This window comes from Petaurus breviceps, unplaced genomic scaffold (assembly GCF_028583685.1).
Source record: "Petaurus breviceps papuanus isolate PSGF00001 unplaced genomic scaffold, PetGlider_PUasm1.0 126, whole genome shotgun sequence".
Lineage (NCBI taxonomy): Eukaryota > Metazoa > Chordata > Mammalia > Diprotodontia > Petauridae > Petaurus > Petaurus breviceps.
Genome location: NW_027185655.1, coordinates 2,090,063 through 2,101,012, shown reverse-complemented (window position 1 = coordinate 2,101,012; position 10,950 = coordinate 2,090,063). Strand labels below are relative to the sequence as shown.

Here is a 10,950-nt window from a genome sequence, read left to right as displayed (position 1 = left end):
AATTTTAAAAGAGGGAAAGGGGGAAAATAGTTTTATCAATATAATTCACCATGAACTGCTTGTTTATGCATTGGCTTTACAGTTTTCAAAACTTTTTCCTTACAACCTTGGGAGGTAAGTGGCGAGAGTACCAATCAACCAATTTTGTGTAGAGAGAAACTGAGGTCCAGAATAATTTGGTCAAGGTCTCCAGATAGTACAGACCAATACTCCTCTTCTCACATCATGTTTTCCTTAGCTCATATATTAATGTGTTAACCTTTTGTTTCTGTGATGACCAATTTCCTGATTGAATAGAAAGAGAAAGCAAATTTCTATGTGAAACCTAGTGAAGAATTTTTTTCTTAAAAAGAGATAAGAACCAGGGTGACTAGGTGGCACAATGAATAGAGCACTGGCCCTGGAGTCAGGAAGACCTGAATTCAAACTTCAGATGCTTAACACTTACTAACCATATGACCTTGGACAAGTCACTTAACCCCAATTTCCTTGCTCTTCCCCCTCCAAAAAAAAGAGCTAAGAACCCCCTTCCTAAACATCTAAGGAGCATTAAGTAGGTTTTTGGCTAATAGCCATCTGCATCCCGAGAAAATCTAGTTCATCAGATTTTCTTACGTACACAATCTAGAACACAATGATTATCTTGTAGGTATTTCTCTTCTAATAGAAATATAAATAGGAAATACTAGAAATCATTTAGAGGGCCAGTGTGGCAGAAGCAACTAGTGGTGCAGTAGAACTGAGTTCAAATCTGGCCCCAGATGCTTCCCATCTGTGTGACCTGGGCAAGTTACTAAATGTCTTTCTGCCTCAGTTTCCTTATCTGTAAAATAGGGATTATACTAACAACTACCTATCAGGTTTATTGTGAGGATAAAATTATTATTGTGAGCATAAAATATTTGTAAAGAACTTTGCAAACCTTAAAGCTCTATATAAATGTTAGTTATCATTATTTGTTCTCATTATTATTATTGCCGAATGTATAGAATGCTGGACCTGGAATTAGGAAAACATTGTTTCAAATACAGATTAAGGAGAATTTTGAGTCCCAGTCAAATGATTACCTGGCTAACTGAGGGCCAAGGAGAGCCCAGTTCAATTGCTAAAAGGATGGAACATGGTTTGATTTGTCGGATTGTTCATTGGTTTGTTTTGGGTGACAGTGATGGTGATGGTGGTGGAGGTGTTTGCTTTGGCTTGATTTTGATTGCTTGAAGACTGACTGAGTGAAGAACAATGGCTTACTTGCCTTAGAAAAATGAATTTATCACACTTAGGAGAAAATGAATCACTCTTTTCCCAGACCCAATAAACAGCTGACAAGGTCAAAAATTTGGAGATAATAAAAATTGGGACAATGATGGATACAAATTGAGTAAGGAACTATAGTCTTGTGGCTACAGAAATCAGACTTCAACATGAATTAATAGAATCACAAGTGAATTATTTGGGATTACATGACTTTATGTTAGGATCTTAGTGGACAAAACTGTATTATGGAGAAGAAAGGAGAAGCATACTGGCAAATTCCTTTTCATTGATTACCAACATTTTATCCCGTCTTAAATGGAATCTTGCCATGTAACATATTGTATATTTTAGGTTTTATTCATTTAAAGATTTTAGATTTTATTGTTTTAAAAATTATATAGTAAAAATCTAAAACATTTTGAATAATATTAAAGTATCTAAATTAAATTAATATATCTCACCTCAGTAACATAATAGAGAGGTTCCTGAGAAAAAGAAAAAGATTATTTTAACTTTATGACACATTAACATATGTATTTACAGATGATTTTACTTTTATGGCTTAAAATCAAGCTAAATTAGTGATTGATTAAGTTTCTACTACCAAAGGATAGTGGAAGGCTGTGGTAACTACCTCTGAACTAAAGAGCAGAAAAAAGCACCTTTCTTTTATGGACACATATCCAATTTAATAATACTGATTGAGATAACAACATAAGGAGCCCAAATTAAAAGTCTATTTGCTTTGATAGTTCTTATTGTTTTACTTACTGGTCCTAAACTACTGTTAATACTTGATGGGTGTGGATATGAATCAAATCCTCTAAATCACATCTTTCTGAGTTATCCTTATAGAATACTGTATTTTCAACTGCTTCTAAGAAAGAATGTTATTGTAACAAATTCTTTTTCATTCAATTGTTTTAAATATTAAAAGAAATTTTACCACATAGCGTAAATTGAGAGCTCTCTCTTCTAGACGTCTTCTCTGGTGAAATAAATGCATAAAGATATGAATGAATGAGTAATATGAATGAATACATAAATAAATGGAAATATATTTGTAGAAGATATGACTATAGGATCACGTATATCAAAAGTTCTATTTGATTCAGAACAATAAAGAGATTAATTAACATTTCAAGGGGAAATTGATCATCTCTCAAAAACCCAGGTAACACAAACAGCCAATTGGGAACCAAACATTCTATAGGATGATCCCATGGTCTGACTATTTGGGCAAAGATGAAAACAATGAGTGGAGTCTTGTGTTCAATGGCTCTGAATTTACACTGTAAAAAGCAATCACACTCTTCTATGAGGGAATACAGTCACTGATGAAATCTAAAGATAGGGAAATGACCCTTGCTCAAAAGGACATGTCAGTGTTATGCCATATTCCCTTTTATTCTCCAAGGACATGCATTCCAAGTCTTAAATGAGATGTTACCGGATACTGCCGGTACTGTTCATTGACATCTTCAATCTTTCTCTGGTAAAATAAAATAAAAGAAAATTTAAATTAAATTAAATATATGCAGTAAAAATATAGGATACCTTGGAAAAGATTGACACTTGACAATTGATACACAAGCTAGTGTATTACAACTCATTGGAGGAAATGATGGACTAATAAAAAGACGATTTGGACACATATCCAATTTAATAATACTTATTGACCAGCTATTTCCAAGTAAGTTGGAGAATTAAAGCATTTTTTCCTGTTTCCCAATCTACAAATCCTTTCTCTATTGCCAACAAAAGCACTCAATCCTTACCATCATCTCATTTTTCTCCTGCCTTTCTCAGCCAAACTCCTTTTTAAAATCTCTATTTTGTATTTATACTTCCTCTCCTTACACTCTCTTCTTTTATTAATTATGTTTAAAACATTGATTCACATTCCAAAATTATAATGTTAAAATTCCACACTGAGATACTAGTATAATCAGTGGTATTCAAAAGTGCAAAAGAAGTTAATAATCAACAAATCATTCTAAGTTCTCTGCATTCTGACATATGGCCCCACAATTCAATAGAAACTGCTATGTCCAAACTTTTGGGTGATCTCTTAATTTCCTAGTCTGAGGGTCTTTCTTCAATCCTCACCCTTTTGGTGGTCTCAGCAATATTTAACACTGCTAACCACCCTCTCCTCCCAGATTCCCTATTCTCTAGATTTTCATAGCACCAGTCTCTCTTGGTTTTCCTCCTTCATGTTTAACTGCCCTTTCTCATTCTTTTTTTTTAATCTTTTTTTTTTGAGGGGGGAATTCAGGGCAATTGTGGTTAAGTGACTTGCCCAAGATCACACAGCTAGTAAATGTTAAGTGTCTGAGGCTGGATTTGAACTCAGGGTCTCCTGACTCCAGGGCCAGTTCTCTACTCACTGTATCACCTAGCTACCCCTCTCATTCTTTTTTGCTGTGCCATTACCCACATTATGTCCCTACAGCCTTTTCCTGAGCCCTCTTCTTTTTTTTTTTTTTGCACCATCTCATAAGCTCATATGTGTGCAATTATCATCTCGATGGCATGGTCTATATATCCATCCCCAGTATGCCTCTCAAACTCCAAGCTCTGAGATACCATGACATAATGGATAAGGCACTGGACTTGGAGTCAGGAAGAACTGGGTTGGAATTTCACCTTGGGTTCTGCTAGTTTTGTGACCATGGGCAAGTCCCTTAACAGCACTCTTCCTTAATTTTCTTATCAGTAAAATAGAAGAATAAGCTTGGGCTCGGCTGAGGCGTGGAGCTCATGTAGCCTGAGCGGCAGCAGCATGACAGCCGTGGAGAGCCGGGTGTGCGAGACAGCGGGCTGCAGCAGCAAGGCCAAGCTGCAGTGCCCCACCTGCATCAAGCTGGGCATCCAGGGCTCCTACTTCTGCTCTCAGGAGAGTTTTAAGGGAAGCTGGGCCACTCACAAGTTACTACACAAGAAAGCAAAAGATGAAAAAGCGAAACATGAAGTTTCTTCTTGGACTGTGGAAGGGGATATTAACACAGATCCTTGGGCAGGTTATCGATATACTGGTAAACTTAGACCACATTATCCACTGATGCCAACTAGACCAGTGCCAGGTTATATTCAGAGGCCTGATTATGCTGATCATCCTTTAGGAATGTCTGAATCTGAACAGGCTCTCAAAGGTACTTCTCAAATAAAAATACTTTTCTCTGAAGATTTAGAAGGCATGCGGTTAGTGTGTAGGCTTGCGAGGGAATTGTTGGATGTGGCCGCAATGATGGTTAAACCATGTGTAACTACTGAAGAAATAAACCATGCTGTCTATTTAGAATGCATTGCAAGAAATTGCTATCCTTCTCCACTGAATTATTATAATTTCCCCAAGTCGTGTTGTACTTCAGTGAATGAAGTCATCTGCCAAAGAATTCCAGACAGGAGACCCTTGCAAGATGGCAACATTGTTAACGTGGACATCATTATCTATCGAAATGGTTATCATGGGGACCTGAATGAGACGTTTTTTGTTAGAAAGGGGGATGAGAGTGCAAGAAAGCTGGTCCAGACGACTTACGAGTGTCTCATGCAAGCAATTGATGCAGTGAAACCTGGAGTTCGATACAGAGAGCTGGGAAACATCATTCAGAAGCATGCCCAAGCAAATGGTTTTTCAGTTGTTCGAAGCTACTGTGGACATGGAATCCACAAACTTTTCCATACAGCCCCCAATGTGCCACATTATGCCAAAAATAAAGCCGTTGGAGTGATGAAGCCGGGTCATGTGTTTACAATTGAACCCATGATCTGTGAAGGTAGATAGCAAGTTAAACCTAGCCAGATGGTTGGACAGCGGTGACGAGAGAAGGGAAGCGGTCGGCCCAGTTTGAGCACACCTTGCTGGTCACGGACACTGGCTGTGAAATCTTAACCCGACCACTAGATGGCGTGCGCCCTCACTTCATGTCCCAGTTTTAAGTTCTGAGATGACTGACACCTCTAAATGCTATCTTTTGACTGTACTGTGTGCATCTTATTTAGAGTACAGAATAGAGAACGGTATTTTGTCATTTGTTTTGTTTTCATTGTCTATAGCTAAACGAAGAATACAGCGTTGGGTGTGTGTAAAAAAAAATAGAAGAATAATACTCAGCTGCCTTTAAGCTCCCTTCCAGGTCAAAATCTATGAACCTATCATCTCATGATCATGAAGTGTCTCCTGGATATTTCAAACTAGATGTCCCAAAAGATCTCACACTCGATATATCTAAAATACACCTTATTATCTTTCCACCCAAACCCACCTCTCCTCTCAAACTTCCATAATACTGCCAAGAGTACCATTATTCTTCCCATCAACAAGGAATTCTAGGTAAAACAAGTTCTTCATGAGATTCATTTAATGAAATTTCCTGGGGTGCTGACCATGGAAATACTATTAAGGTAGCTTACCTCCCTTGAGGCAGAAGCATCCTCCTGTAATGAAAAAAAGTCAATATTGATTATAAGATAGACTCAAAGTTTTTTAAGCCTAGAAGGGAATATAATGATTATCTAGTAGTGTATTTGACACTGAATGTGTAAATGTTTTTTCTAAACTGTACAGCATTATGGAGAGCACAAGAATATACCTATTTTATAGATACAATTATGGAGACAAAGGCAAAGAATTGGCTAAATATGTAAGTAGATTACAGAAAAATGGTGTAGATAATTAGAGGGAAAATAGCACAGAAGAAAGTCTTGTGACATTGAAGTCAAAGGATCTGGTTCAAATCCTGCTACTTATAATCCAAATGTACTTGTGGAAGTCATTTTTCCTCTCTGCATTTGAGTGTAAAATGAGGGATTTCAGCTAAGTGACCCCAAAGGTCCTGTCCAGTTTTATATCTATGAACTTATAACAATCAATAAAGAATAAAAAAATAATCAATGGAATGATGTTTTGTAGTATACAGGAAGAGATTGGATCAAGTGAATGGATAAGCCCTGGCCAGAAGGAGAGGTATTTATTTAGACATCAGAGAGAAGGAGCAATGGATGAGTAAAGAAAGAAGAAGAAGAGGATGTATCCAGAATTTTATTAGACCACCTTGATCTCAATAAAATAGAAGTGCAGTCAATCTGGCTGAGAGACAAGGGAAGGAATAGAGTTGAGGATTTGGGGAGGATAGGTGAGAGAGTTTGAAATGAGCTGTAGGAAGTGAGAAAGGGAGCCCATTCATGATAGATGTATTTTCAAGCAACAGTGAGGTTGTGCATCATTCATCTACAAAGGAAAAAAGTCACGTAGCTTCATGTCTTTTTCTGTCAATGATTGGGAACAAATACAAAGAAAAATAGTGAGGAAATAACGCATGATAGGAAATTATTGGTGGAGGAATGGGAAAGAAGAGGGATTCTAGAGCACTGGTGAGTCTCTCATGGAAATGGCTGAGTCCTGGTCAAGCATGGAGGCAGGGGGATCAGGAATGATGGAATAGAATAAAAAGGGGTGAAAATGAATAGCAAGTTTATCAGCAGAGTAGGTAGGAAAGAAAGCAGGACAGGATATTGTGGTACCAGGAAAGAGATATTTCAGAGTTTGCTATTTTGGGAGTATAATAACATCAAGATTTCAATGAGGTAAATACAATTAGAGTTGAAGAGGTCAATGAACTGTAAAATATAATTATTACAAGGTCATGGATATAGATTCTAAATGCTTTGAGTATGATGAACTGGAAAGAAATCTGAGTCAGGTGCTAAAATAATCAAAGAAGGCTGTCTTGAACATGGGAAGGTGGCACTGACAAGAATGGGAAGAGTGTGTAGTAACATACTATTCTGATGGCATGAGATTGTCAATTGAACACAGTGGACGGGTGGTTTGGAAGAGACCATGGAGAATAAGGAGCTGGCAAATCCATTCCACCATGACCCAACAGCATGTTTCCCACTCCCCCAAGAGAACTTAGAGGAGTGGTTGGAAGAAAATTCTTTTTTGGAGAGCGTAACTAAGGGTATGGTATCCCAAAGGGACATCCAAGTTTTAGTGCTAAAAAGGACAATGAAATGTTAAATCAAAAATGAAGGATATAGAGAAGTCTACTAATAACAGGGTAGCTATTCTAAATACACAGTGGAAGGGAAGGTAAAGAAATGAATAGGAGTCATTTGGGCCTGAGGAATAGAAAGGCTGAAGGAGAAGGAGACAAAAGTCCCAGAGAAGATACCAAGGCAAGTTGGGGCATAGGGATAGTTTTGTTCTTGTTTTGTTCTTGCTGTTACTGTTGTTGCTGCTGTGGCTAATGTTGCTGTTGTTGTTTTCCTGGCTGATGGTTCAAGATAAAAGCATTTGGGGAATGATTGTGATGGGAAGTAAGCTCCATATTCATTGGAGAAGAATCACAGAGTCATGGATTTAGAGCAGGAAGAGACCTTCAGGGGGAAATGGCCAGTCCAAAGGTTCCAATCCAAGTTGTCTCCCCAAATGGTCACAAAGTTAAGCTTCTTGTGGATACAACTTCAAGTAGAGAAAGAGAGAGCTGTTGCCTCCAACTTATCATACAGTGTGACACCTTACCTCATTGAAGTTGTATTCAACCTGTCTTCGGACACGTTCCTGTTGAAGACAAATTTAATTGTATCAAAAGTGAAGTCATTGCAGTGGCCTAGGCTTTTGCCAGTTAAGTTGCCCTGAGCCTGAAGTAGGATAAAATGAAATGGCATTTGTAAAGAACTTCACAAAAGCACTATATAAATGCTAACTATGATTATTTTCTCTGTTAGGGTCTTGAAGGACAAACTCTGGAGGTGAAGGAGGACTAGACAGTCTCCCATGAGTTTAATTCACCTCTAATCAGGTGGCTAACAGAGGCAACTTCTATCCTCTACGAAGTGATCCCTCCCCATTCCTCACAAACAAGGACTGGATGGCTTTCAGTCCAATACAAACTAATAGCACCAATTGTATCAATAAAAATAACCCTCCAAAAGAGATTCCTTGGTATCCATTGTCATCAGAAATCATGACTTAATTGGAAAAAACAGAATAAATGTTTGAAGGAGGGAGGATTTTTTTCCAAATAGCACTCTTTCATTTCAATATGATAAATCAAAATTAGGATATGTCCAATTCACTTAAGATCTCTGCAATGGCTTTTTTTCATTCAAAATAAAATGTTTTACAAATATTATAAAGTCAGTAGAAAATATAAAAATCTTTTATGTATAGAAATTGTCTTACTTCAGTAGATGGAGCAACAGATTCCTTTGGAAGAGAAAAGAAAGAATCAATTTTAATTTTATGACAAACTCACAAATACAGTAGTTGCTAGCTTAGTCTCTGTGACCAAATTAAAATAGAATATAGAGATAATTCTATGAATTAGCTCAAATATTCCAGATCAGGGCTTCTTCAACTTTTTCTACTCATGACCCCCAGCACTTCTTAAACTATGGGTTGTGATTCACTAGATAACTGTAGGCCTGAGGTTATTTCCTCCCTCCACTACCACTAATTCTTAATTATCACCAAATAGATTGTTCATGTTATGTTTTATGCTCAGGAAATTTAAAATACCAGGCTCATCCCCCTGAATCGCCAAACATATAGAGAGTCAACAAATGCAACCCCACAAAAATGAAATGCAACAACTCCCCCAAAATTTGCAGCAACAAGCCCCCAAAAAATGTGTAATGGAACTTGCAGTAATCCTGGACTGCACAATAGTATGACAAAAGCAAGAGAATAGTGGAGCATTTTGTTGGTTAACTCTGGGGGTTCATTAAATGAACAGGTCTCACCTCGCTTGATGAAGTCTTCAAATCCTGTCAAGAAAGGAGAATGAGCACAAGCCTATGGTGATTCAGGAGATAATATTGTGCCCTCCCAGGTCCCATTGGTTCTTCTCAATGGGAAGTACCTTTTAAGAGCTTTCCTGTCCAGCCCCAATGACACATGTATGGGCTGGCCGGCAATGAAGGAGTAACCAGAAAGTGTACGAGTGGCACTGTGTTATGACCATTAAATGTAATGCTCTACTAGCCTCTTAGGGCAAGTAGGTAGTGCTGCAGCGGAAAGGGTTCTGGGCCCTGAGGCAGGAAGCGCTAAGTTTAAATCCAATCCTCTAAAGCCCACACTTACTACCAGTGTCACCCTGGAGAAGTCACTTAACCCTGTCTGCCTCAGTTTCTTTACCTATAAAATTAGCTGCAGAAGGGATTGGCAAATACTGCAATAACTTTGCTAAGACAACCCTAAAAGGTATCATGAAGAGTTAGATATGACTGAAAATGGCTAAACAAAATTAGCCTCTTGCAAATATGCGAACGAAAACCATTGCTTTTGCCCATTTTCTCCCTGTGTACAAGTATAGTACAGATAGTCAGTACTATTAGTCTATTTTAGAACTCACAGAACATAAATCAGTATTCACTATGGTTGAATAGACAAATTATCTTATTGTATTGGGCATTGCAAAAATCTTAGTGCTGTTTTAAGCTTTAAGGGTGAGACCCTTTGATTTAAAGAATCCCCAGAGTGAACCTGCAAAATACCTTAATTTTGTTCTTGCTGTCTGTCACACATTTTAGAATCTGAAGCTAAAAAAGTGCACTAAAACTTTGGAAATACCCTCTATAGATGGTATTTGGAAATACCCTCTATGGGAAAATGAGAACTGACAAAGTCCCACTTCCAAATAAAAATTGTTTTCCCTCTAATGGTAATGTTTTCATTGAGTTTTAAGATGATTTTTACCTCTCTGGATTTGTAGAGATCATATTTTTCCAGGGGATGTCTGTCTCTGTTCAGCTGATGGAGAGATTCCTTAGAAAAGACAAAATCAAAAATATAAGGGCATCTACTTTGGCCCAGGAAACCTGACTACAAAGGACCAGGAATGGGCATAAAAGCCAGATGCATTTACAAAGACCTACATCAGCTCAGCAAAGGACTTGGGGATATGAGCAATTCTACTCTTCACTAGAGATCCCTTTCTACTGGAGATTGGCCTGAAGGCACTGACTACCAATAAAACATGTATTTGTACCCAGCTAACAGAGTGGGCTAGAACACTGTCTTATAAGGCCAAGGTAAAGAAATCATGCCCTTAAAAATCAATTCACTTTACTTTTGTCAATGGCTGCAAATTGCACCCATACCCTCACCCATTGCTGGAGATGCTTTCTTTGGTTAAGCAAGCATGAATGGACCATGAAAGACAACATATGCACTACCAGGTACAAACTAACCATTTATTTTAAGGTCCAATTGTCTCAAATTCCTGTGACTCTATGTTTAGGATTTAGCCAAAAATGGGATAACTGGTATGGAAAGCAGCAGCCATTATATAACATGGAGATTGAATCTATATGACCAATGTGAAATGAGAGAGGAAGAATTCTTTGGAAGTTTGGGGCAGGATTTTCTGTTTCATTTAGAAAAAGTCATATTAAAATTATCTATCCCTCCCTCCCACATTTGCTAGATTTTTTCCTATTTTCTTATCTCTCTGGTTTTGTAGGCTTGTCCTTTGTTGCTATAATATAGTAGAAAAGGATTGGGTAACATCATGAGAGGTTTGGAATGTCTTACCTCACTTGATGAAACCTGCGGGGGGAAAAAATGAGTAGATTACTTTTTATTCTTCCTTTCCTTCTGAAATTGTGTCACCTATAGGATTTCTGAGACCATTTCCTTTAACAGAAAGATCTGGAAGTCTCTTATGCAAGAACTTGTTTCAC

General features: G+C 37.7%; 1 pseudogene; it reads left to right on the top strand.

The window, feature by feature from the left end:
- Positions 1-3,999: 3,999 nt before the first annotated feature.
- Positions 4,000-5,328, top strand: LOC138169390 (methionine aminopeptidase 1 pseudogene; annotated as a pseudogene).
- The last annotated feature ends 5,622 nt before the right edge of the window (positions 5,329-10,950 follow it).